The 26,570-nt window shown below is 39.6% G+C and overlaps 1 long non-coding RNA gene across 1 annotated transcript in view; it reads right to left on the bottom strand.

Annotated features, from left to right (window-relative positions):
• Positions 1 to 2,790: 2,790 nt before the first annotated feature.
• Positions 2,791 to 26,570, bottom strand: part of LOC309845914 — a 28,311-nt gene continuing 4,531 nt past the window's right edge. Inside the window, exons 3-5 of the long non-coding RNA XR_014301590.1 lie at positions 15,831 to 15,927; positions 15,611 to 15,655; positions 2,791 to 3,170 (exon numbers count right to left, since the gene is read on the bottom strand). This is a non-coding gene — a long non-coding RNA (uncharacterized lncRNA). The remainder of the gene's footprint in view (positions 3,171 to 15,610; positions 15,656 to 15,830; positions 15,928 to 26,570) is intronic.

Genomic DNA, 26,570 nt, shown 5'->3' with positions numbered 1-26,570 from the left:
AACTGAGCACCAAAAAGACCAAATAACTTCCAGATAGGTGCACATCGTACCAGGGGCAACTTAAACTCTGGATACAGGTACCTGAATCCTTTTGCAGATATTCTCTTCAATACAAGGGCCACACAGATAAAAATAGAGAGAGGGGAGCCAGGTGCCAGTGAGGAATCAGTGGAAAGCACTGAGGAAATGCACAGGACCATCCCAGGATGACAGCTATTCTTTCTTTCCAGGCAATTTTTACCATATCAGAGGACAGACGGGGATTGCCAGATCTCATTTTTTTCTAGACAGACCAGAAATCTAGATTTTTTTTAGATGTAAAGACTCCCAATTTTTAAATCTACAAGAAGCAAAATAAAAAATAAACAAGTGGGACTACATCAAACTCAAATGCTTCTGCACAGCAAAGGAAACCATCAACAAAGTGAAAATCTTAAAAATTTTAAGTTTTTTATAGTAATAAAAATGATGTTGTACAGGACAAACAACACATCTGAGGGTAAAAATTGGCCTATGGTTTACCTATGTGTGACCTCTGGTCTACAGGGGAATGTCCAGGTTCTTTCTCATGGTAGCAAGGGCCCTGCATGATCTGTCCCCTGCTTCCCTCTTCAGATCACTCTCCTACATGTCCTTGCCTTGCACTTAGGTTCCACTCCAGTAAACAGCTTATTTACTGCAACAAACACGCCTCCTGACTCTTGCAAACATGCCCACTGATTGTCACTGTAACTCCCCTGCCCCTTGCCCCTTGTGCCTTATGCCTGTAATGCACCTCCATCCCCTAACTCATATATTTCTTTTATGATGGCTCAGCTCTTGTTTCCCCCAGAAAATTATCCCTGGGCAGTCTCCCCCCAATGCCACCACCACTCAACATGTTCCTCCATTATGCTCTCACAGTATCTTGCACATCTGATTGCATTTACCTCAGAGTACTGTCAGTACTTGTTTCATGTCTGTCGTTCCAACCAGAATCTCAACAAATGTTGAACTGAAACTAGACTCTTCATTCTTACTCAAATGTGACCATCCATCTGCCTTCCTGAACCTTACTCTGCTTCTATCCTGGTCTTTGATTCCAAGTACTACTGATCTACTGGAAGAGATGTGGAAATCTTCTCAACAATGGGTGACCTCATGGAGGACACTCTCCTCAGGAACTGAAGTGACTCTACCTCTCCCTTGGATGGGACGTTATGGGAAGCAGTCAACCTCCTGAACACAGCCTTCTGTTCAGCACCTGAGACAAGACTATCCCATGTCTTGGTCCTTCTTTATTTGTCTCTCTCTTGTGTTATTTTGTACTGTTTGTTTCTGTCCTATTTGTGCACCAAAGGAGCTAAACTTTCCCTGACTGGTACTGGCCAATAAGCTACTAAATCTCCTTAGAGCTCCTACCCGATTCAGCCCCACTTGGGATCTTGTACAGAACAACAATCCTTCACTGTGGGCTAAATGGAGGGGAGACGTGAAGGGTGAAGTTGGCTCTACCTGAACTGTATGTACAGATGGCAGAAGACTGACTGACCGACGGAGTATCATGGTGCTGTTAATTGAAGAAGAGTAAATGAATGCCCGAGAGACAAAAGCACAGATGAGCATTGTACTACATCTCTACGTGCCAGTCCAAGACTTCTTCCACAGCTTCCTTCCACTCCAGTCTGGGTGGCTACTAGAGCTCATGCCATTGGAATCTTTATGTTTAACCAGAATAAATTCTAATTGGGGTTATCTATTGTAATAAAACCTTGAAATACAGTTATAAAGATTTCACTTTAACTTGGCAGAACCGTGGACAGCGCCCAAGTTTCGGCCATAAATTCTTACCCTAGGAAGCAGGAAGAAATCTTCGCAACAATACATTAAAGTTCTTTAATTCTACAGATGAGAAAACCAAGGCCCTGAAAGGTTATATAATGACTTGTCTAATATTATACAGAGATGAAGGTCAAAGTCAAGATTTAGAATCCGAGTTCAGGTCCCTTTGCCTTACACCCTGTTGTTTCCCAAAACATTAGGACAATATGTGGGAAATGGCAAAGGGACAGATCCAGGGAACTATGGGGGGGGAGACCTCTTATTTCTCATTTTTCAGCATAAATCTCTTCTTGCTTCTGTTTTGGGGAACTACAACTCTGCTATTGTAGGGAATATATCCCGCTCTCCTCTGGTAAGTGGGGTTGATGTGATCCAGACTGGGCCAATCTAGGGTCTCTCTCCCATGATTTCAATATGAGTAGGGTTATTTTCAAAAAGGACATATAGTCGGTGATGCACTTCCTTGATGGCATCCTGATGTGAATCTTTCAAATTTGAAGAAACTTGATTTCATATAACCTAGAACCATGAATGTATAAATATATATATATATATGTATTTTTTTTAATTCTCCCAAATATTTGTTCTACCTCTTCCTTATTCTTATACCTCTCTAAAACTATCAGGAATTAAGGAGCATGTAGTATTTTTCCATTTTATCAGGTGATTCATACCTTTTCCAGCCTGCTGGACAGACAGTACAAAGTGGAATTTAGCTCTGAGATAATAATCAATTTCTCGTTCTAAAATAGAAATATAAAAAAGTCTATGCATGATGACCTTTAAACCTGCTTTTGGGACATATTCTAAAGTTATTATTCTTTCACATGGATGAGTCTATAAATTGCTGAGTTTTGGATTGATTCATATTTCATTCGTAGCTTGCGTGAGATTGCCTTCCATCTTATAGTCCTTGGTGACCCTGAATTCATTTAAAATGTGTCACCACACTCTCCGGAGACACCTAGATAGCAAGGTCCACAATTTATTGATGGAAAGATTGCTAATAGAGTTTACACAGCTGTATATAACCTCAGAGAACAGGGTGGGAATGAAAGGACCAGGGGAAAAGGAAAAGCTATGCATCTTGTGTAGTAAAAAGAGCCTGAGTTGAAAGTGAAACAGCTTTGTAATTTTGGGGTTCTAGATCTAGCTTTGTCACTAACCAAGTTATCTTGAGTCAATCATATCATTTCTCTAGATGGATGAAGTCACCTCTAACATTCCTCCAATGTAACAACACAGGACTTCTCCAGTCATTAATGCAGTTCATAATTCTGTTCTTAATTTCGCCATGAATTGATCAATAATGGGACATTCAATGATGATGTGTTGTTTCTTTCCAGATCCTGAAAATAAATGTTCATATAATAAATTGATGGCACCCTCTGGAAGGAGGAAAACGGGTATGTAGCAAGTTTAGCAGGATCTCATCATCTCTGACACCTTCTGGGGCCTTGTTTCAAACGGATTTGGGCATATATACCTTTGGGTCCTGTAATTACATAAGGGCTTTAAACTGCAGAAACACCTGGTATGATGCTATATTGAAAATCCAAGACCTGATTTCCAGCCCTGCTTATCATTCCTTCTGTATATATGACTTCAGTGCATTCATTAGGACCCTGGTAGATGCAGAAACCCAACTCAAGGCCACTTACACGCAAAGGTCCATGGACTCCATGGAAAGATTGAACTACCAAGTGGCAGGGGATCAGAAATGCACTTCAGCCTCTGGACCAATCAGGAAATCAAGTTCAACCAGGACTCACCCTTCACCTGGTCTCTGCTCCGCCCCGCCGCCCACCGCCCCAGCATGCTGGCTTTGTTCTCTTCTATTTTATGCTGGCTTTCTCTCCTTTCTGGGAAACACAGTCTCCCACAGCTCTAGACGTATGCTTATTTATTCACTCAATCAGCTATTGCTTTAGAGTCTGACTGCATTGCATGACAGGCCCTATTTTGGCACTAGGGGCATGGTAATAGCAAGGAAAGTATCTGCCCTCAGGAATCTTGTATTCTAGTAGAATGGGAAAAGTTGCCCACTAAACAAATGTGCAAATGATATACCAGTAGTCATAACTGCTGTGGAGAAAAATAACCAGCACAAGGGCTTAGAGAGTGTCAAGGGGTGGTGACGGTGGTGCAGCTCTGTTATATTGTAAACGTGGGCCAGGGAAAGTCTCCTAATGTTTGGTATTATTTGAACAAACAAAGGAGTCAGGGAGAAAGTAATAAGACTATTCGGTGGAACAGAAAACACAAAGACTCAGAACTGAGAACGTGCTCTTGACATGCTCAAAGATAAACAAGAGGACCAGTGTGCTAGAGCAGATGCGGGGAAAGGAACAGCGCTGAAATGAAAAATCAGGAAGGTAGCAATGGCCAGACCACATGGCTCCAAGATTACTGTAAGGATGTGGGCTTTTACTCTGGGAAGGAAAGTCACTGGAAAATACTGAGCTGAGAAGTGACAGGATGTGATGCATGTTTTCGTAGAAGCACTCTGGCTACTGTGTGCAGATTAAAGGGTAGGACAGCAAAGTAGAGGAGGGGAGACATTTCAATAAGCTAGGTCAGAGAATAAGTGGTTAGGTAAAAAGTTATATGGTAGAGTTGTTGAGAAGTAGTCATATACCGAATATATTTTGAAGGCAGTCAGCATGATATGCTGAGATATTGGATTTGGAGGTTAAAAAAAAAAAAAAAAAAAAAGGAGAGAAACCAAGATAGCTCAAAGTGGAGAATAAAAGACATCTGACCTTAGAAAGTCTACAAGTGACCTTGACAAGGCCTATTTTTAGTGGAATGGTAGAGAGACATGTTCTAAAACCTTGTGTCCTTGAAAAGGTGCTAAAGCCTCAGTTCCAGTGTGTGAAGTCCTAGAGATACTCCATGATTAACGTGTTCAGGTAAAGTACACGTTTTTAGACAAATAAACTCCAACCATGGGAAAAGGGAATTTCACGGATCAGTGGAGGGTCAGTCAACAGAGGCGGATCTCAGGCTGTTACGTAAGAACGTGGGTGCTCTGAGATGTGTGGGTGCACGGAGAAAGGGGGGCAGGAAGGAGCAGGAGGAGACAAGATCACCACGGGTATCACCACGGATCTCCCAAACACAGGGTCTGCCACTGAATCCTCTGCCATTTAATCCAGTTATAAAGGAGCAGTGGAAGTCCCAGTTTCACAGAACTGGTGTTAAAACCAAATCCGAGAACTCTGCATGTACTGGAAACTTGATGGGCGACCATTATTTTGCCAAAGTGGAAGTACACACCTATATGGCATTTCTCCAGGCCACACTCCCTTGCCACATCAGCCCCACGAAGAAGCTGCAAGCACATGTATATTTAAAACAAGCCGATATGCTGGCTATAAAAACACAATTCTTTTCCCCAAGTTTAAACATGGAGAGCTCTTAGGAAAATGTACTCTTAATATCTCACAAAACAGAAAGAAAAAAAAAAAAACCATCCCAAGAGGAGTTCAAAGGAGGAGCATAATAAAAGTAAGAAATTGAGCACCTGGGTGGCTCAGTTGTTGGGCATCTGCGTTTGGCACAGGTCATGTTCCCAGGAGAGCAGGGAGTCTGCTTCTCCTGCCCCTCCTCCCACACATGCTCTCAATCTCTCTCTTTCTCTTAAATAAATAAAATAAAATAAAATAAAATCTTCTTTTAAAAATAAGAAATAATTAGCAAGAAGGAAAGAGGCAAATACATTTTCTTTTCTCTCCCTCCTTCCCTCTCTCTCCTAATCTGCAGACAGCAGGGATTCATCCTTGTTCTTTCTTCTAGTTCTGACAAGACATTTCAAATCTGAAGTGTTTTAAAAATAAAAGAGATCTTGAAGAGGCCTTAACCCCAAATGAGCCTAATTACTCCACGGCTGTATGTTAGGGGCTTAAGGAGTCTTGTTAATTCTTTGATATGAAATGAACCCTATTCGAAGAAAGATGTGAGGACTGTTTTTCCTATCCTCAGAGAATGAAGAATTTTTAAGAAGTGCTAAGACCTGTCAGACTCCTTCTCTGGGAGTTGTAGATGTCCTAACTTATTTTATCAAATCAGAAATTTTCTCACAAGGCTCAGTACATGAATATGTGACTCTTTTTCTGTGATATCCACATCTTCTATAATGAACCACAAAAATCAAGATAAAAGACAGTGAAGTTCTGAAACCTCAGAAATTAGTTGAGTGAGTTTCCTACTGCATTTCATCTTCTTTTGTGTTTACTTTATAATCATGCTTACGTATATGTCATCCATATATACTCCAGAGAGATGATTAAATTCCCTGGATGTTTCTCTCTTTAATATAAAACATCTTTAATTCTTACCGAGGGGATGCATTTTCCACTTGTAACAGTTAAAGAACTAATCTCACATAACCTTTAAGACAGAGGAAAATGAAGAATTAGTATTGTTAAAATGTCTGTTCTACCCAAAGCCACCTATAGATTCAGTGCAATGCCTATCAGATTCCAGTGGCAAATTTTTTACAGAACTAAAAAAAAAAAAAAAAAAAAAAAAACCCCCCAAAAATCCTAAAATTGATGTGAAACCACAAGACTCTGAATAGTGAAAATGATCTTGAGAAGAACAAGCTGGAGGTATCACCCTTCCTGATATCAAACTATGTTACAAAACCATAGTAATAAAAACTGTATGGCATTGGCAGAAAACACACACACAGATCAGTGAAGCAGAACTGTGAACCCAAAAATAAGCCCACATATATATAACTATCCAATATTTGACATAATAGCCAAGAACACTGAATAGAGAAAAGACAGTTTCTTCAATAAATGGTGTTGAGAAGACTAGATATTTACATGCAAAAAAAATGGAAAATGGAAGTGGAGCCTACATTATGCTACTCACAGAAATTAACTTGAAATATACTGAAGACTTAAATGTAAGACCTGAAACTGTAGAACTCCTATAAGATTTTTAAACATAGGGGAAAACTCTGACATTGGTCTTGGCAATGATTTTATGGATGTGACAAGCACAACTACAAAAGCAGAACTAAACAAGTGGGGGGCGCCTGGGTGACTCCGTCATTAAGCGTCTGCCTTCAGCTCAGATCGTGATCCCAGAGTTCTGGGCTCAAGCCCCACATCAGGCTCCCTGCTCCATGGGAAGCCTGCTTCTCCCTCTCCCACTCCCCCTGCTTGTGTTCCCTCTCTCGCTGTGTCTCTCTCTGTCAAATAATAAATAACATCTTAAAAAAATAAAATAAAATAAGCAATTGGGACCACAAGAAACCAAAAGAAACAACCAACAAAATGAAAAAGCAACCTACAGAATGGGAGAAAATAATAAAAATCACGTATGTGATAAGATTAACATCCAAAACATGTAAGAAACTCACACAAGTAGGCCCTCTCCAACCCAACCAGTCTCGACAGGAGTTTTCCTTGAAGCTGTAGGTCCCCTCCTGCATCTGACTATGCAGACCTTGTGGGCACTATGTGCCCCACCCCATGTCCTCCTGTGGACCCCAACCGTTCAACCAGCCCTTGGCCAGAGGCCATCCAAAGTGGTATCATGAGCCTTGCAGTGTGCAACCAGCCCCAACAGTGATTCCTGCCGAAGTGGCTCCAGACAGAGGGAGAGGGGAAGATAACCACATACACTACTTTGACTGTGTCTCCACCAGCAAGCTGGGGTCATATATCTGGTCTGACAGCAGGTCCCACCCACTAAAGAAAGCTTCTTAGGGGACCAAATGAGGACAGCACCCTGAAGTTTGGTGCTACACAGCTCTGGCAAACACCTGGTCTGACTCAAGTTCTACCTCTTGACCACTAACGACACAGGGACCAAACCCTGCCCCCAACAGGCCAAGAGAGGCATTGCAGATGACTTGACTGAAGGAAAAAGCAGCTCAGTCACAACAGTACGGCACACACAACACACATACACAACATTTCTGAAGGGCCAGGTTCTGGTGAGCAGGAGACACTGTTCTGCAGGACACTTCAGGACCTCTTCTGCCTAAGGACACAACTTTCTTTTCTTTTTTTTTTAATTAAAAAAAAATGTCTTTCCACCACACTCCCCAGTGAGCACAACTTCCGACAGCAGAAGATAGAGCTAACTTTCCTAACAAATAGAAATAAACACAGAGAGTTACAAAAAATGAGGAGACAGAGGACTACATCACAAAAGAAAGAGCAGGACAAATCACAGCAAGAGACCTAAACAACACAGAGATAAGTAATATGCCTGATAGAGAATTTAAAGAACTAGTCATAAACACACTCACTGAACTCGAGAAAAGAGTGGAGGACCTCAGTGAGACCCTCAACAAAGAGACAGATAACATAAAACAGAACTACAGATGAAGAAATCAATAACTGAAATTAAAAATACACTAGAGAAAATAAAGAGTAGACGAGAGGAGGCAGAAGAATGGATTAGCAACATGGAGGAGAGAGGAATGGAAACCAATCAAGCTGAACAGGAGAGAGAAAAGGAGTAATAAAAAAAGGAAACTACATTAAGGGAACTCAGAGACACCATCAAGCATAATAACATTTATATTATAGAGATCTTGGAAGGAGAAGAGAGTGAAAGGGGACAGAAAATTTATTTGAATAAATAATAGCTGAAAACTTCCTGCATCTGGGGAAGAAAGTAGAAATAGAAAAAAATAGAAAGAGAGCACAGAAGCAGATAGGTGGTTGCCAGGAGTGGCGGGGTAAGGGAGGCGGGGTAAGGGAAGTGGGGGAAGATGGTCAAAGGGTATAGACTTCCAGTTTTAAGTGAACAAGTTCTGGGGATGGGGGTTAACAATGGGATACTGTATATTTGAAAGTTGCTCAGAGAGTAGATCCTAAAAGGTCTCACCACAGATACAAAAATTGAAACCCTGTAAGATAATGGATACGTTAACTACTCTTATTGTGGTAATCATTTGGCATATGTACATACACCAAATCATTATGCTATACACCTTAAACTTAAACAATGTGATATGTCAACCACATCTCAAATAAGGCTGGGGGAAAAAGGGTAAAATGATTTCAAATTGGTATTGAAATTAGTACAGATAATTTTATCCTTTTGATTTATGGAATAGATTACTCTTTGAAATACCTCTCTACTCTTTCCCCACCTCTCGCTCAAATCTTAGCGGTGAATGTGGTAGGAATTATTAGTGTTTGAATTCTCTGCTGCTCCTTCTTCCAGTCCCCTCCCTCTGGAAGGTTCACCGTCCCTGACTCATTGAAGTCAGGTTTGGTCACGTAACTTAATTAAGCCATTGAAATATCAGGGAGAGTAATGTGTCCATCTTTGAGCACAGCGGAACCACCATATGGCCTCCATTTTCTCTTTTCCTGTCAAGACCATCAGTGTCACAGTTAGGGCTACTCTCTCAGCATGGGTTCTAAAATTAATAAACTAGAGCCAAGCTGACCCCACTCATGACAGACAAACAACATGAACAAGAAATAAATGTCCACCGGCATAAAGTTCTGAGATTCCAGAGATCGTTTGTTACTGCAGCATAACTGAAACTGACAGAAAGTACTTTAAACATTACTTTATATATTGTGTTTATATAATATAAATAGAATAATTGTTTAAGAATTATATAAGAAGACCTCCAAATTTTCTGGGCTCCTAATTTTCTGGTAGAGTTCAAAAGAAAATAGCAACAAGACAATTCCAAGAGAGTTGGAAAATTCATGTTACAAACCAATAATTCTCAGATTATTTTTGTCTATGAACCAAACTAACAGATATCATTTATTTTAGATCAATAAAAGGACTTCCCAGGACTAGAGGGGTCTTGTCATTTTACAAAAGGAACTCTCAGAGAATACCTATTGGACCAGTCTACCCAAACAGAGTCTCTGAACTTCTTCTCACTACTCTTCAATGTGATAAGCCGGTATTAGGAATAAGTATTGAGAAGTTCTTAGAGGAACGTGACATTGCCGGAACATCCAAGCTCAAGGCTGGTCAAATTGCCTTTTTGAGTGAGGTAACAGGCCAGTGTGTGTGTTGTCAGACTAGTGTGGTGAGTCACATGTGGCATGAGCTGCACACTAGGATTGGTCTGCCAGAGATCAGAGATAAATAGATAGATAGGTAATTGATTAGATCCTGGTCTTTCACCACAGATTGTTTGAAAATCACTGACCTAGAACCTACTTGAAAATCATCACATCAAGTGATAGGACACTTAATAAAGGACCTGGAAAACACAGGAATGTTATATATAAAATTGAACTGTTCTCTTGGGAAAATCCACATCCACACTAACAGTCTTCCTAACATTTTCTGTCCCACTGGAGATTTACAAAGGCAGATGGAAGTAATAACTTTTCTTAATTACCCATTGCATGTGGAGCACTATACGTACAGTTCTCAGGTTACCAAATATGTGTCACCAAACACAGAAGACATCCTCCCTTAAGAGCAATTTTACTCATGGTGGGGGAAATCATACTTAGCCTTTAAAGGCTGACTTAATCTAAGAAGTATCTGAACCATACAATATCTAACTAATCTGACTTCTGGGTTTCTTTTTTTTTTTTTTAATTTTTTTCAGCATAACAGTATTCATTGTTTTGGCACCACACCCAGTGCTCCATGCAATCCGTGCCCTCTCTAATACCTACCACCTGGTTTCTAAAACAGAACTAAAGTGACAGAATAAGGAGAAGAATGAGAGAAAAATGTTAAACTATGCTGAACTTTTCTTTGAGATGCTCTGGTCTTCCTTTCCCTCCCTCCGCCCTCTGCACACCTTCCCAGCCAACCCTATTTCCTTTTATGCTCCCCCAGTCCCCCAAAATAAACCACTCATCAAAACTATTTCATTCCCTCCCCTTCATTATAGGTAACCTCAGGTATTTAGGAAATAAATTGATTGGATTAATATATACTCAGGTGTGGATGACTAATGACCTCTTAATCCTTCTGGAGGCATCTGTCTTTTTAACTTATTTTAACTCAGATAAATATACTTATTTTCCTTATTTTTAATTCAGACTTTAGAGGGAAAGTACAAGAAAATGAAAAAGAAATGCTTGGAAAAATAAGTAAAATTATACTTGGTCAAGAAGCAAGAGACTTCTGTCTGAGTCACTTCCTCCCAAAAACTTCCTGATTTTCACCCCTTTTTTGACTTATTTTACATAAAAATTTTCAAGTTTTTTTTTTTTCATAGTGACCCTCAACACTAAGAACAGAGGTAGTCATTGGTAGAATGGAATCATTTGTACATGAGGTATAAGTCAGGGACAGTTTGCATGAATGAGATCTGAGGGAGGAAATATACAAATAATTGGAAGAGAAAATATTTGAAACACCATAGATATTGAAAGTGGAAAGATACCTTACCAATGATCTAACCTAGTGTATTCCTAGGTGTGGGACATGAAATGCCTGTAGGTGGTAGGCTTGCAAATCATTAAAATGAAATGGAATCACATAGTAAATAAATCACTGATTTTTCAACTATTTTTCATGTTTTTTATTATTATAAGGATAACAACTCAGTTGAGATAGGCTTTAACAGCCCTCTCACTATTGCTTATTTTAATAAGAAGAGGAGGCCTAGGGCTCAGAGTCTTTAATAGACAATGGTCTCTTTGTAGCATTCACTAAAATTGTTTTGTTTTCATTATTTTTTATTTTTATCAAGATCTTGGAAAAGTGTTGATTTTCAATTTGTAATAATGTTATTTTCTTTGAAAACACATTCATTTAGGAAAAAGAAAATGAGTTCAAAGAAAATCTTAGGTAAATAGTTTAAGTGGTACATACATGTGGAGATGAATTATGAAGGCAGTATGTAGAAGACTGAAGCTTGGAAAACTTCATACTAATGAACTTCATACTTAAATTTAAGACTGATGAGAGAGATATGCATACAGGTGGGGGGAGAAAACTCCACCAGAAATGGTTTTAAGATAACACACAAACCTGAGGCTTGTAGGTAGTGTAGGTAGGTAATTCTCTGAACAGACCAATTTGCACAAATTATAAAGGAACGTGGCCACAAGGTTAGAGTTTACAAGCTTCAGTAACACATGTCTTAGGAATCTCTATTTATATCTGCACACTCAATCTACAACATTACCAAAATCAGGGCATTTTTCCACTCCTTCCTCCTATGAGACAATCCTTGGGAATTTCCCACCATTTATAGATCTCTCAGTACATATTCTCATTTGTGACCAGAAAGAGGGTAATCCTATAAAAATTACACACGAAATTTACATATAGCACTGTATACATTTTTAGTCTAAATAATGATAATGAACGATAATTCAGCATGATCTGTATTAATTCAGATGTCATCAGTAACTATGGGTATACAGTTCAGCATTTTCTCTGGGTTAGTAAGTGAAATTTTAACCATTAATGTGAAATAGCTTTGGCTGAGCTCAACAAATGTTTATTGAACATCAAAATATATTCCAGGAACTGTGCTATGTGTTGAGGAATCATGATCAAAAAGAGATTCAGTCTCCGCCTTCAAGGCATCCACAATTATAAAAATTAAATATGAGCCCTACTATAGTTATGACATTTGTCACAGTTCATTTAAACAGCTTTACTTGGAATTACTTAATGCTTACAGAAATATTTTGATGTAAGATATTATTGCTATCTCCATTTTATAGTCAAGAAAACTTACACTTACTCAAGTTAACTTGCCCAAGGTCATTATTAGCAATATTAGTAAGCAACAGAGAAAAGTCTTCAACCTAGGAATCTGCCTCCAAATTAGTGCTTTTCCTGCAATACCAGCCACCCAGAATTATTCCTCTCAGATTTCTGCTTCTGGCTGTAATGAAGTAACATGTGCTCTTGCAGAGAACTACTTAAAAAAACAGAAAAAATACAAAAATGAAATCTATTTGAAGGCATTCAGTCTATTTGACATCATTAGAAAATTGCCTTAGCAGGCACAATTTTAAGAGTACGAGATGACAGAGGTGAGGGAACCTCAAAAATGAGACCTACCCAATAGGAAAACAATGTGGAAAATAAATGAACCCAAAAGTTGGATTGACGGGAGGTGGGGGGAGATGTTAAAATTCACAAGCTCCAACCCAGACTGATCCAGAAAAATATGAAGAGAAGACAAATTACCAGTATCAGGAATGAAAAAGAGGATATCACCACAGGCCCCAAAGATTTTAAGGATATAAAGGTATATTATGAACAACTTTACACCAATTAATTTGACAACTGAGATGAGATGGGCACATTCATTGAAAAACACAAATTATAAAATTGACACAAGAAGAAATAGAAAACTTGAACAACCCACTACCAATCAAAGAAACTTAATTCATAGTTAACTACTTCCAAAAAGAAACTCCAGGCCCAGAATACTTCATTTGTGAATTCCATCTGACATATATGGAAGAAATAGTACCAAACCTAAACCTACACACAATTTTCCAGAAAATAGTCAAGGGAGAAACACTAAATCATTTTATAAAGTCAGTATTATTCTGATTCCAAAACCAGATAAAGACATTAAAACTAAACAGAACTAGTTTAGTTGACTCAGTCATTGAGCATCTGCCTTTAGCTCAGGTCATGATCCCAGGGTCCTGGGATCCAGCCCTATATCAGGTTCTCTGCTCAGTGTGGGGTCTGCCTCTCCCTCTCCTACTCCCTCTGCTTGTGTTCCCTCTCTTGCTATGTCTCTCTCTGTCAAATAAATAAATAAAATCTTAAAAAAAAACAATTACAGAACATTATCTCTTATAACATAGACGTAAAACAACAAAATATTAGCAAGTTTAATCAAATAATATATATCTAGCATATTGGGATATATATAGGATATATAATATATATCCAATAAACATAATGCATCACGATCATGAGATTTATCCTGGAGATGCAGATTGGTATATCATTCAGGTCTCAGTCAGTAGAAAGAAATCACACTGTAACTAAAAAAGAAAGTTCGATATGAATAACTACTGATTCCAGGGGCACCTGGGTGACTCAGTCAGTTAAGTAACCAACTCTTGGTTATGACTCAGGTCAGGATCTCAGGGTTGTGAGAACGAGCCCTGCATCACACTTAGCATGGAGTCTGCTCGAGATTCTCTGACTCCCCCTCTCCCTCTGCACACCCACCCTGCTCATGCATGCTCTTTCTCTCAAATAAATAAATAAAACCTAAAAACAAAACAACAACAACAAAAACTACTGACTCTAACAGAGGAGTAACTATAAATATACTAGCCCTGAGGAAAGTACCCAAGGATTGACAAACGTAGAAGAGAGCCCTCATCTCAAAGCTGGGATGCACACCTCATTGTAAAAGATGTGGTTATAGTCCACTGGATGGTGAACAAGTTCCCTGGCTTGCCCAAGGACTCACTTGTCCATAGTTACTAGATAAGAAAGAAATGCCCTTCCCAGGTTTCGGTGGATTAAAGCTGGTGTGTGGGCATGAAGAAAAAGTCAGGCACCAGGAGCCCAGTCAGAAGAGTAGCACAAGGTCTGGGGCATGAACTGTTCACACTGGGCCAGAGGAGGGACTGAGATAAGTACAAATGCATTCTTCAGAACTGTGAGTGAGATTAAGACATCTCCAAAGAAAAAGATAACTGATTGTCATAAAAACCAACATTACAAGAACTACTAAAGGGAATTCTCCAAGAAAAAGAAAAATGAGGGGCATCTGGGTGGCTCAGTGGGTTAAGCCTCTGCCTTAGGCTAGGGTCATGATCCCAGAGTCCTGGGATCATGCCCCGTATCAGGCTTCTGCTCAGCAGGGATCCTACTTCGCCCTTTCTCTCTGCCTACTTGTGATCTCTGTCTGTCAAATAAATAAATAAATAATCTTCAAGAAAAAGAAAAGAAAAGAAAAATGATCCCAAACTGAAACACAGAATTTAGGAAGGAATTAGGAGCACCAGAGAAGGTAAATATATAAGTAAACCTAAATGAATGTGGACTACGTGAAGAAAACACCAATATTACTACTAATTCTGTCTTGTGGAATTTTATATTTGTGTAAAATTAAAATGCATGACAACATAAACATCAAAGGTAGAGCTCATACGTTCCAAGGTCCTGTCACTATGTAGAAGTACCAATTTGTATTAGACACTAATAATTTAAGAATGAATATAGTAATAATCTCCAGAAATAAAGAATGTACAACCCACAAGTTGATTAGAATGATAAAAAAAAATTAAGCCAAGAAGAAGCAAGTAAGGAAAGAAAAAAAGGAGCATAAAACAGGTGATACAAATATTAAGTTGGTAGAATTCAAAATATATTAGTAACTGAATTAAGCACAAATAAATACTCAATCTAAGAGCTAAGATTTTCAGACTGGAAATAAAATCAAAGCCAACTGTTTCCTACTTTCAAAACACACACCTTAAATAATAAGGACATAGACGTTTTTAAAATTAGGAAAATTATATATCATGAAGACACTTATTAAAACAAAGCTATTAAAAAGGAGACCAGTATTGCAAGACTTTTAGATATAAGCCATTACTAAAGATTAAGAGCAATATTTTATAAAAGGAAAATGTTCTCTTCACCTTTCTGTAAGAGTCTGTAAGGCTGAGCATATTTAAGGACGTTCTAGCCTGGCATCTAAAAATTTCTCAATCCTTGCATACTCCTTTTAACAATGCTAAACTTGTCAACTATCCAGAATTATTCCTAACTCTGTGCAGCCAGTTTTTCTGTGAGCTGCTTTAAAATCATGCCTTACATAAAGTTGACTTCTAACAGATTGAACAAGTCTGAATCTAAATAAGAAACTCACCAGTTTCAGATGACAGGTGGACACAGCACGGTCTCTCGCTGGAGGCTGTGGAAAGTAAGTTGTAGACTCAGGTCACTAAGCAGCAACTCCACCACCCCCTCATCAGCTTCCCGGAGATCAGCCCAAAGCCAAGCTTACAAAGGATCACAGCAGCCCCTCCACAGTACTGATCTGCCCAGCGACCACGGATCTATCAGCTCTCACAAGCCCTGGTAAATACCTCAACATTCCACATGGACCCCAACCAGCCCTGAACAGTCTGCATTGGCCTGTGACATCAGTTATGGTGGAAGGGATCTGTACATAAAGTATGCTTCCTTCCAAAAAAAAAAAAAAAAAGTATAGAAAATTACATATCATGAAAACACTAATTAAAATAAAGGTCGCATAACTATACTAGTATTAGAAAAGAAGACAACTTTTAGGTAGTAAGCACTACTAAGGATTAAGAGGGATATTTCATAAGAATAAGTCTCAATACACCACAAAATCATCTATTCTAAAGCTGTGTGTATCAAATAATACAACTTGGATACACAGAGAGTAAAAACTGACAGCACCAAAAAATAGACAAATCCACAGTTACAATAGATTTTAATTATTTATTTGACAAATACAAATCACAAGTAGGCAGAGAGGCAGGCAGAGAGAGAGAGAGGAGGAAGCAGGCTCCCTGCTGAGCAGAGATCCCGATGCAGGGCTCAATTCCAGGACCCCAGGATCATGACCCCAGCTAAAAGCAGAGGCTTTAACCCATTGAGCCACCCAGGTGCCCCAGATTTTAATTTATCTCTTAGTAACTTACAGAATAGAGAAAAAAAATCTGCAAATATATGGAAGATCTAGACAACCTGATTAAGAAACTTGATATAATTAATATAGGTAAAACACAGAACCAGACAATGGCAGAATACTTTTTCAAGGCATAGAGAACATTTACAAAAATTGACTACATGGTAAGCCATAAAGTAAGGATCAAGAAATTTCAAATATTAAAATCATTCAGAATGTTTTATGAATTCAGTAGAATTGAACTAGAAAATAATGAAACAGATTAGCCAGTGAATTCTTCCAAACCTTTAAGGGGGGGGGGGGGAATATTACATAAATTCTTCTAGAGAAATACTTTTACGCATACTTTTTAGCTGAGTCCTAAAGCCTATGAAAATTTTATACCCCAGTCTGACAAGGGCTTTGTAGGAGAGTAATGTATTATGCTAGTAAACAGCTCATGAACCTAGAAGCAAAACTTATTTTTAAAATTAGTAGGAATGCCTTCGTAGGTCAGTGGATTAAGCACTAACTCTTGGTTTAAGCTCAGGTCAGGATCTCAGGGTTGGGAAATGGAGCCCCTCATAGACTGCTTGAGATTCTTTCCTCTCCACCCTCTACCCCCAACCCCATCCCATTCATGCTCTCTCTAAAATAAATAAAATCTTAAAAATAGAAAATAAAATTAGCAAATTTAATCTGGAAAGAAAACATAAAAAGGATAGTACATCATGACCAAGCTGGGCTTAATCTGGGAATGCAAGAGTTTAACATTCAATTATAATTACCGTAATTCACCACGTTGACAGAAAAAGAGGGAAAAATCATATAATTATCTCTATAAATGCAAAAGAGCTCAGTTGATATAATTCAACACCCATTTATTAGGAAACACTTAGCTAACTAGAAGGGACTCTCATAATCTGATAAGAAATAGGGCATATCTTTTTTTTTTTAATTTATTTGACAGAAATCACAAGGAGGCAGAGAGGCGGGCAGAGAGAGAGCAGGGGAAGCAAACGCCCTGCAGAGCAGAGAGCCTGATGTGGAGCTCGATCCCAAGACTCTGGGATCATGACCTGAGCCGAAGGCAGAGGCTTAACCCACTGAGCCACCCAGGCGCCCCAGGGCATATCTTATGTAAGGTAAAATATTGAAAGTTTTCCTCCTAAAACCGGGAAGAAGACATGGATGTCTATTACCACCACATCTATTCAATGTACTAACCAGGAGAAGAAAAGGAAACAGAAGGATAAAAAGGAAAGAACTAAAATTGTCATTGTTTACAAATAACATATTTACACATCTAAAAAAAAATCAGAAATAATATATAGACACTTACTAGAATGGAAATAAATGAATTTAGCAAGATTGCTGGAAAGAAAATTAATACAACAAAAATCAATTGTGGGGGCTCCTGAATGGCTCAGTTTGTTAAGCATCTGCCTTCAGTTCAAGTCATGATTTCAGGGTCCTAGGATCGAGCCCCACATCAGGCTCCCTGCTCAGTGGGGGAGTCTACTTCTCCCTCTCCCTCTGCCCATCTTCCCCTGCTTGTGCCCTCTCTCTCTCACTCCCCCTCTCAAATAAATAAATTTAAAAACCTTTTAAAAATCTATTGTTTTCTAGATATCATTAATAAACAATTAGAATATAAATAATTTCTTTTTTTAAAATTTATTTGACAGACAGAAATCACAAGCAGGCAGAGACACAGGCAGAGAGAGGGGGGAGGCAGGCTCCCCACTGAGCAGAGAGCCCGATGAAGGGCTCGATCCCAGGACTCTGGGATCATGACCTGAGCCAAAGGCAGAGGTTTTAACCCACTAAGCCACCAAGAATATAATAATTTTAAAGATATCATTTACAATCATAAAAACCTAGGTATTTTTGTGAGACATCTTGTGAAAGATGCACGAGATAGCTACACAGAAAATAACAACTTAAAAAAATAAAATAAAAAAAAAAAAACTAAGGAAGACCTAAATAGGAATATACGAGGTTCATGTATTAAAAGACTCAAAATCCATAAAACTGATATATCATAAAGAAGCCAACTCTCCCCAGAACTGATCTACAAAAAGACCCCAGAAAATTTTTTTGTGTGCATTCACAAACAATCTAAAATTGAAAATCCAAAGGATCATGAATAGGCAAGATCATTTTCTTTGTTTTTCTTAAAGAGAAAAAGAGGATGTATATCAAGTATCCAAGCTAATTATAAAGCTACAGTAATTTAAACAAAGTGGGGATTGGTGGAAAGACAGACAAATAGACAGATGGAACAAAACAGAGAATCCAGAATCAGAGCCACACGTACACACATATACAAAAGGGACACTGCTGTGCACTGGAGAAAGGATGATGTCTTCTATCAGTGTTGCTGGATTGCCTGGATAGCCATATAGAGAAAAATAGATCTTGACCCCTACCTCACACCATTCAGAGTAGGAGTTCCAGGAAGATTTTAGATCAAAGGAGAGAAGTAAAACAATAAAGCTTTTAAGAATAGAACACATTATATCTTTGTGCTCTTGGGGTGCACAAGTATTTCCTCAACAAAATCAGTACTCACCAAACTTAACAGAAAATTTTGTTAAACAGGATCACATTAAAATTTTAAAATTCAGGAAATGAGAAGAAAATCATTTAGGGAGTAAACAAGGCAAGCCATAGTGAGAAAAGATCCTTGAAATACATCTATCCAGCAAAGGGCTCATATGAAGCAAAGAATACGATACATAACCTGATAATAGAGGGAATAAGACTTGAACAGCCATTTCACAAAAGAGGAAAGAGATTCCCATTAAATATATGAACAGGTGCTCCTTCTCATTAGCCATTGCAGAAATGGACAATAAAACCACAATCACATGCCCACCAGAAGGGCCAAAATCTAAGAATTGTAAAATCTAACAATACTGTCCTAATCACTGTCCCAGGGAAACATCATCTGGCACTTCCAATCTTATGTACTAAGAGGTTTGCTGGGCAATAAAACATCTTCAAAGTGTGAGGGACATAGGACTGGACAGAGGGGAAAATTCTGCAATTCAGGCCTCAGTTAGTCTTGCAAGAAACTTCAGAGTTGGGATGGCCCTTGAAAATTGTCTCCACCCCACCATCACCACCATGACCACCTCCTCCACCCTAACCCTAACTCACAGATCTACTCCCAGAAGAAGGCACTTGACTTTGGATGTGGAATCACTCTTTGCCTGAGGGAAATTCAGAGAGAGCTGTCGCCACCAACATGACCAGCAGCCAAGTCAATGAGCACTCTGGTCCCAAACAAGAATCTAGATAGACTATTCCCTAGTATAATACTAGGGATTGGTCAAGATGATTGATCAATACTTGGTCAAGATGGGGAAAAACCGAACTCTCACACAGTGCTGATGGGAATATCATTTGGTACAGCCACTTTGGAAACAATCTGGAAACATCTCATAAACCTGAACATAAGCATACACTATGACCCAGCACTCCCATAACGAGCTATATGCCCAACACATACACCCCGTACCAAAAGACAGGCCCAAAAATGTCCACAGCAGGATTATTTATAATTGTCAAAAGACGGATATAACCCAATGTCTGTCAACAACATAATGGGTTAATAATTGTGACACAGTCATACAAGAAAACTATTGCTATAACAAAACAGCCTGGGTGAATTTCACAAATGTCATGTGCATTGAAAGAAACCAGACTCAATAAAGCCTGAGGTGTGATTTTACAATTACAAAGTTCAAAGACAGGGAAAATGAATATATGTTAATAGCAGGTAGGATACTAGGTGTGTACTTAAAGAGTCACTCTCGTGATGCGCCCAGAACAGAGGAGCTAGACAACAACGTAAGCGGATGTCTCTAGTTCCAGGTCCCGAAAACCACCAGTAATTTGTACACGGTGTTCCCCCAGCCGAGATAAAATATTTGCATTCCATCTGCCCTCGGCTTCCCTTTATATTTAACCGGAAGAAAGAACGAATAATAGAAAAGAGGGAGGAAGAGAAAGAGAGAGGGGCATGTACGTAACACTGTACATTTTAGTCGTTCATGTGTACTGTTTCTCTGTTTCTTCCAGTAACAGTATAGATATCACTAACTTCATTTTACACCTTAAAAATCTTTTTTTAAGTTGTAAGAGAAACAAAGAAGAAATGTAAAATGCAGATTTTGCCCATATGAATTTATAATTGTGTATAATCATCAGTGGATTAGGAACTGGGAGGCAGGCATACACATAAAACACCAAAACAATGATTCAGAAAAAATGTGTGTCGTTTCTACAATGATCCCTGGAGCATCAGCACTGAAGCTCAGAGAAGAGATGGAGAAAAGTCATCATCGAAGGTGGCTTTTTGGAGCAGCTGAGCTTAAAAGATTTCGTGAGAAGGGGTGCAGGTTGCTAGTTGCCTAGCCAACATTCATTTTTCATTTCTTACCTAGTAAATTAGAAAAGAAAAAACCTATTTTATTTGAGGCAGCAACCTGCACAATTGTCCCCATTTTCCAGCTTTTCTTACAGCTCCATATGACCAGGTAGCCAAGTACTGTACGGCAAATTGTAAGCAGAGGGCTACATGGGGTCTCTGGGAATATCCTAAAAAGTAACTGAGTCCACAGAGCCTTTCTTCACTTCCTTCCTTCTGCTGTCTGGCATATGGGCATGATATCCGGCGCTCCATCAGCCACTTTGGACCATGAGGCTAAGAGAGCAGAGCAGAGAGAAAGGACCATGGGATACCCCACCATGGAGCTCCAACATAAGCACTAAGTTGTCTACCTTTGAACTTCTCTTCTTGAGAAAAAAAACTGATGGATCTCTAGCTTAGGCATATAAAAGTTTCTACTCAGGTACTAAAATGAGGTGTGGACTTAATGGTGTGATGGCTCGTACTGGCTCACAAGAGCTGACTGTTTAACTTTCAGGAATATCTGTGAGCTGGCTGTTAAACATCTCTGTTTATTTTAAAGATTTATTTGTTTGTTTGAGAGACAGAGAGATCATGAGGTGAGGTTGCAGAGGGAGAGGGAGAAGGAGCAACAGACTCCCCGTTAAGTCGAGAGCCCAACGCCGTGCTTGATCCCAGGACCCTGAAACCATAACCTGAGCTGAAGGCAGATGTTTAACCAACTGAGCCACCCAGCTGCCCCTAAGCACCTCCATTTTTTAAAAAATATTTTATTTATTTATTTGACAGACAGAGATCACAAGTAGGCAGAGAGGCAGGCAGAGAGAGAGAGGAGGAGGAAGCAGGCTCCCTGCTGAGCAGAGAGCCCGATGTGGGGTTCGATCCCAGGGCCAGGGGATCATGACCTGAGCCAAAGACAGAGGCTTTAACCCACTGAGCCACCCACGTGCCCCAGCACTTCCATTTTTAAAAATAAAATTAGGGGCAACTGAGTGGCTCAATTAGAATGTCCAACTCTTGGTTTTGGCTTTGGTCATAATCTCAGGGTCGTGAGATCTAGTCCCATGCAGGGCTCTGCACTCAGTGTGGAGTCTGCTTAAGATTCTCTCATACCCCCTTCTTTTGCCTCTCCCCAACACTCACGGTCTCTCTCCCTCTCAAAACAAAATAAAATGAAATTATACAGATGTAAAGCTAAATAAGTTAGATCAAAAGCAAAGAAATATATTATATCAAAAACCAGAAAATCAAGGCTTCTTTTTTCTTTTTTTCTTAAGCTTTTCTTTCTTTCTTCCCACCCCCCCCCCTTGGAGAGCTTGTTGGTAAACACTTGCCAGCACACTTCTGAGTGAGGTAAATGCTATCCCTTGTGATATTAATTGTAATAGCAAAATACTGGAAAAGAACCAAATGTCTATCACTAGGAAGTTTGTTTAAAAAAAAAAAAAAAAAACTATGGGTCTATCCACACAATAAAGTATCCTGTAGCATTTCAAAAGGATGAGGAAGACTTCTTCATACCAATAGCTACACAAAGGAATATTGAACAGATAAAGGAATGAGCAAAATCTCCGTATCAGAATATTGAGCGACCACCAGGATAAATGAAACAAAGTGAGGCAAAGAACAGGGCTTAGATAATGTTACCTTTGTGTAATAAAGGGTGGGAGAATAAAAATATATTTTGTTTATGTTTTCTAAAAAGAACCAACTGAAGGACAACTAGCACAATAGATAGCTATGAAGTATTACCTAGAGGGTAGGGAGGGGAGAGGAAGACCAAAAGGAGAATGCTCTGTGCTCTTTTAGTTTAGACTGAACAATGTAAATGTTTCACATGCTTTCATTCAAACTGATGGCATAATCACACAAGGGAAAATAATTAGCTCAAGGGACCACTGAACACAGGAATTTGACTATATATGCCTTGAGGGATACATTCTGGGGTTAAAAGTACCACAAAGAGGGACGCCTGGGTGGCTTAGTTGGTTAAGCAGCTGCCTTCGGCTCAGGTCATGATCCCAGTGTCCTGGGATCGAGTCCCACATGGGCTCCTTGCTCGGCAGGGAGGCTGCTTCTCCCTCTGCTTCTGCTGCCACTCTGCCTATGCTCGCTCTTGCTCTCTCTCTCTCTCTGGCAAATAAATAAATAAAATCTTAAAAAAAAAAAAAAGTACCACAAAGAAATCTTAAGCTGCTTTCAGTGGTCTTACTATTAGAAGTAATGTTGATACACACACATACACACACACACACCCCCACACACAGGTTTTTCTTTCTTTTTTAAGAAAGAGAGAGAGGAGTGACAGAGAGAGAGAGAATCTCAAGCAGGCTCCATGCCCAGCGCAGAGCCTGATGTGGGGCTCGATCTCACAACCCTGAGATCATGACTTGAGTTGAAATCAAGAGTCGGATGTTTAGCCAACTGAGCCATATATATATGGTTTTATGTTTTTGTTTTGTTTTTTACTATTACACGTACATTATAGAATTAGGAAATAAATACTTAAGGCCTTTAAGAGCCAAGATTTTCAAAGTAAAGAAAAAGTGACATGAGTAAAATCAAAGAAATTTAATCAAAATTCTGCAGTGTTAAATTTGAATTGACTCACACACATTGGGAATGGCTACAATTAAGATGAACAAAGAGAAAAGAACGAGTGTTGGTAAGGACGTGCACATACTGGAACCCTCATGCACTGCTGGTGGGAATGCAAACTGGTGCAGCCACTGGGGAAAACAGCATGGCAGTTCCTCGAAATATTATACATAGAGGATGCCTGGGTGGCTCAGTCAGTTAAGCATCTGCCTTTGGCTCACATCACAATCCCAGGATCCTGGAATTGAGTCCCTCATCAGGCTCCTTGCTCGGCAGGGAGTCTGCTTCTCCTTCTGTCTGACACTTCCCCTGCTTGTAAATGGGTCTCTCTGTCTCTCTGACAAATAAATAAATAAAATCTTTTAAAATATATATAACCCAGAGAATTACCCCGAAGAATTCCACTTTGGTATATACACGAAAGAACTGAAAGCAGGGACTTGAACAGATACTGATACACCCATTTTCACAGCTGCATTATTCACAGCCCAGGTGTTCATCAGTGGATGAACGGATAAACAAATAGAAATTATTCAGCTGTGACAAGGAGGGAATTCTGACTCATGTCAACACAGATGAGCCGTGAGGACCTTAAGCTAAGTGAAACAAACCAGGACAGGACCTGGTAGAGATGAGTACCCCCATCACCAAGACTACAGTTTCTAAACACTATTCTCCACAAAAAGGAACCCAGAGACTGGGGAAATGGCTGCTTCCAGGGCAAGAAATGTACAAGAGGGTCCTGGGACATCTTGTTGAGCCAGAAAATAAGAACACTATTTGAAGACAAATGGTTTGGCCAAAGGACATGGGAGCCAAAATGAATGGACTCCCGTTAGCTAAAGATTCAGCAATTTGAGCAAGGAAAATAATAACGATCGTAACTGAATGAAACACATAAATCCATCCAAAACATATAAAATCTATGTGCGCATATATAACTGATTGAAACATGTGGATTTATATGTTTCAATCAGTTACATATGCGCACACAGATTTATATATTTTGGATGGATTTACGTGTTTCATATTAACATAATAAATTTCATTTCATAATAACACTAATAAAAGTATTCACAAGAACTCTAGTAGACATAATAACACTAATACAGTGTCCTATTCATAATAACACCAGTGAGCATAATTACCCTAATACAGTGTCCATCATAACACACATAAAAAACAAGGGAACAAAACAATGTCAGTCCCCACTGCAGGATGCTAGGGCCCCAATTCATGACTGAGAAAACCAGTAAGGGGAAAAAGTTAATCACGGATCCTGCCTTTTCTGTACAAACTCTATTTCAGGGTAACCAAATAGCTGATGAGGTAAAAATTCTTTTTATAGAAGAATTCCGGCAAATATATTCAGAGGAACGATAGAATGAGAACAAATTAAATAAAGCGATCTTAAGCAACCATCACTAACAGATGCCAAACCATATTCAAAATGTTGACGGCGAATTTATCCCAGATGAATCAGGCTGACATCAGAATCCACCGTTGGTTGGATCTTGGCCCTGCTAGCTATCAGACCCCTAGATCCAACCTCCAGCTCAGAGGACACAGTGCGGGAGGAAAACAAATCAATTGCCACCATGAAAAAGCAATCAGCCAAATCTAGTCTGGGGGAATCTTATAGGACAAATGAGCCAGTCCCTTTAACAAACAAATGAGATGGACGGGGGGGGGGGGGGGGGGAGCTGTTGCAAAATGAAAGAGACTTTAAAACATGAACAGCCCAACGTGATGTGTGGACCCGTCTAGATCCTGGCATCCAGAACATGTTCCCTACTTGCAACTTGCCCTGCAGGTCTTCCGGGTTAAAATGTGCAGTTGGGAAGATATATTCTGCTTTTTCTCTTGGCTTCATTAGAGCTGAAGACATCTAGTACAGCCTCAGCCCGACCTCAGCTACCGACAGTAATAAATAAGTGAGCCTCTGTATCGGGCCGGTTCACACGGGACTCCCCCAGCCCAAGACTCTTGAGAGTCGCCTCATCTGGCACTGACCATCCCGAGGCTCTCGGTTCAGCATCCCTGCCCCCAGGAGCCGAGGGTGCCTGGGACGTGAAATCTCAGGTCCTCTCCCTGCCTGACTACATACACTTCCTGCCACACTTGTGTTGATGTGGCTGCACCCGGGTTGGTAAGAAACAGTCTGGGAGGCAGCCCCGTAATGGGTGGTCAGAAACAGAGCTGTCACCCTCCTGTCTCTAACATACACCTCCTTCCTCGGCAAAGCCTGGAGAGAGAAAACCGGACCAGCATCTCTTTTACCCTCCCTTTGGTCTTCCCACCATTTCCTTGACCAGAAAGTGGTGAGTCACTCATCTAATCCCCCTGGGTCTTCTCCTGCTTCAGCGGAGGGGCAGCTACTTACAGGTAACGGGGTGACCTTCCTCCACTCCAGAGAATTCTCTGAGATGGGTCTTTCGTGCTGGGATTCTGATACTCTAATGAGGAGTGAAGGACTACGAAACATTCTTTCTCGTGATGACAGTCTTTCCTGCTACATAATCCTAAACTTCATGTAGAAGTAGAATGTTAGTATATTTTCTTCTTTAAATTCCTTCTGTAGAAAATCCTAATCTCCCAAGTGTATGAACAGCTTGGCCTAGCAGAGCAAAGAACACGTGCTCACAAATTAATAATATTCAGATTACTGGGTGCCTGAGCGGCTCAGTCAGTTAAGCATCTGTTTTCAGTTCAGGTCATGATCCCAAGGTTCTGGGATCGAGCCCTGCATTAGGCTCCCTGCTCAGCGGGGAGCCTGCTTCTCCCCCTGACTGCTGCTCTCCCTGCTTGTGCTCTCTCTGTCAAATACATAAATAAAGTCTTAAAATTTAAAAAAAAAAAAGCAGCACTCAGATTACTACCCTTACACACATATACACACACGCACAGACGTAATTGGAATTATAATATGCATATTTTAAGTTTTATATTTACAGGTATACAAATAATAAATAACTATAGTCTCATCATAAAAAAAAAATTCGCCCACTATTTTATAACTTACTTTTGCCATTTCAAAACATAGCTATGTGTCCTTACCATTTTCCCATGTAATTTTTGAATTACATGCTTAAATATGCTTTTCAATACCTGAATGGTGTTCCATTGCCCAGTATACCTTACCACACTTAACCAATCTTTACCCCGTCCACT

The sequence above is a fragment of the Mustela nivalis genome (genome assembly GCF_964662115.1).
Source record: "Mustela nivalis genome assembly, chromosome: 13".
In the NCBI taxonomy this organism is placed as follows: domain Eukaryota; kingdom Metazoa; phylum Chordata; class Mammalia; order Carnivora; family Mustelidae; genus Mustela; species Mustela nivalis.
Note: the sequence above shows the minus strand (reverse complement) of the source record. Positions and strands in the feature narration are given on the sequence as shown.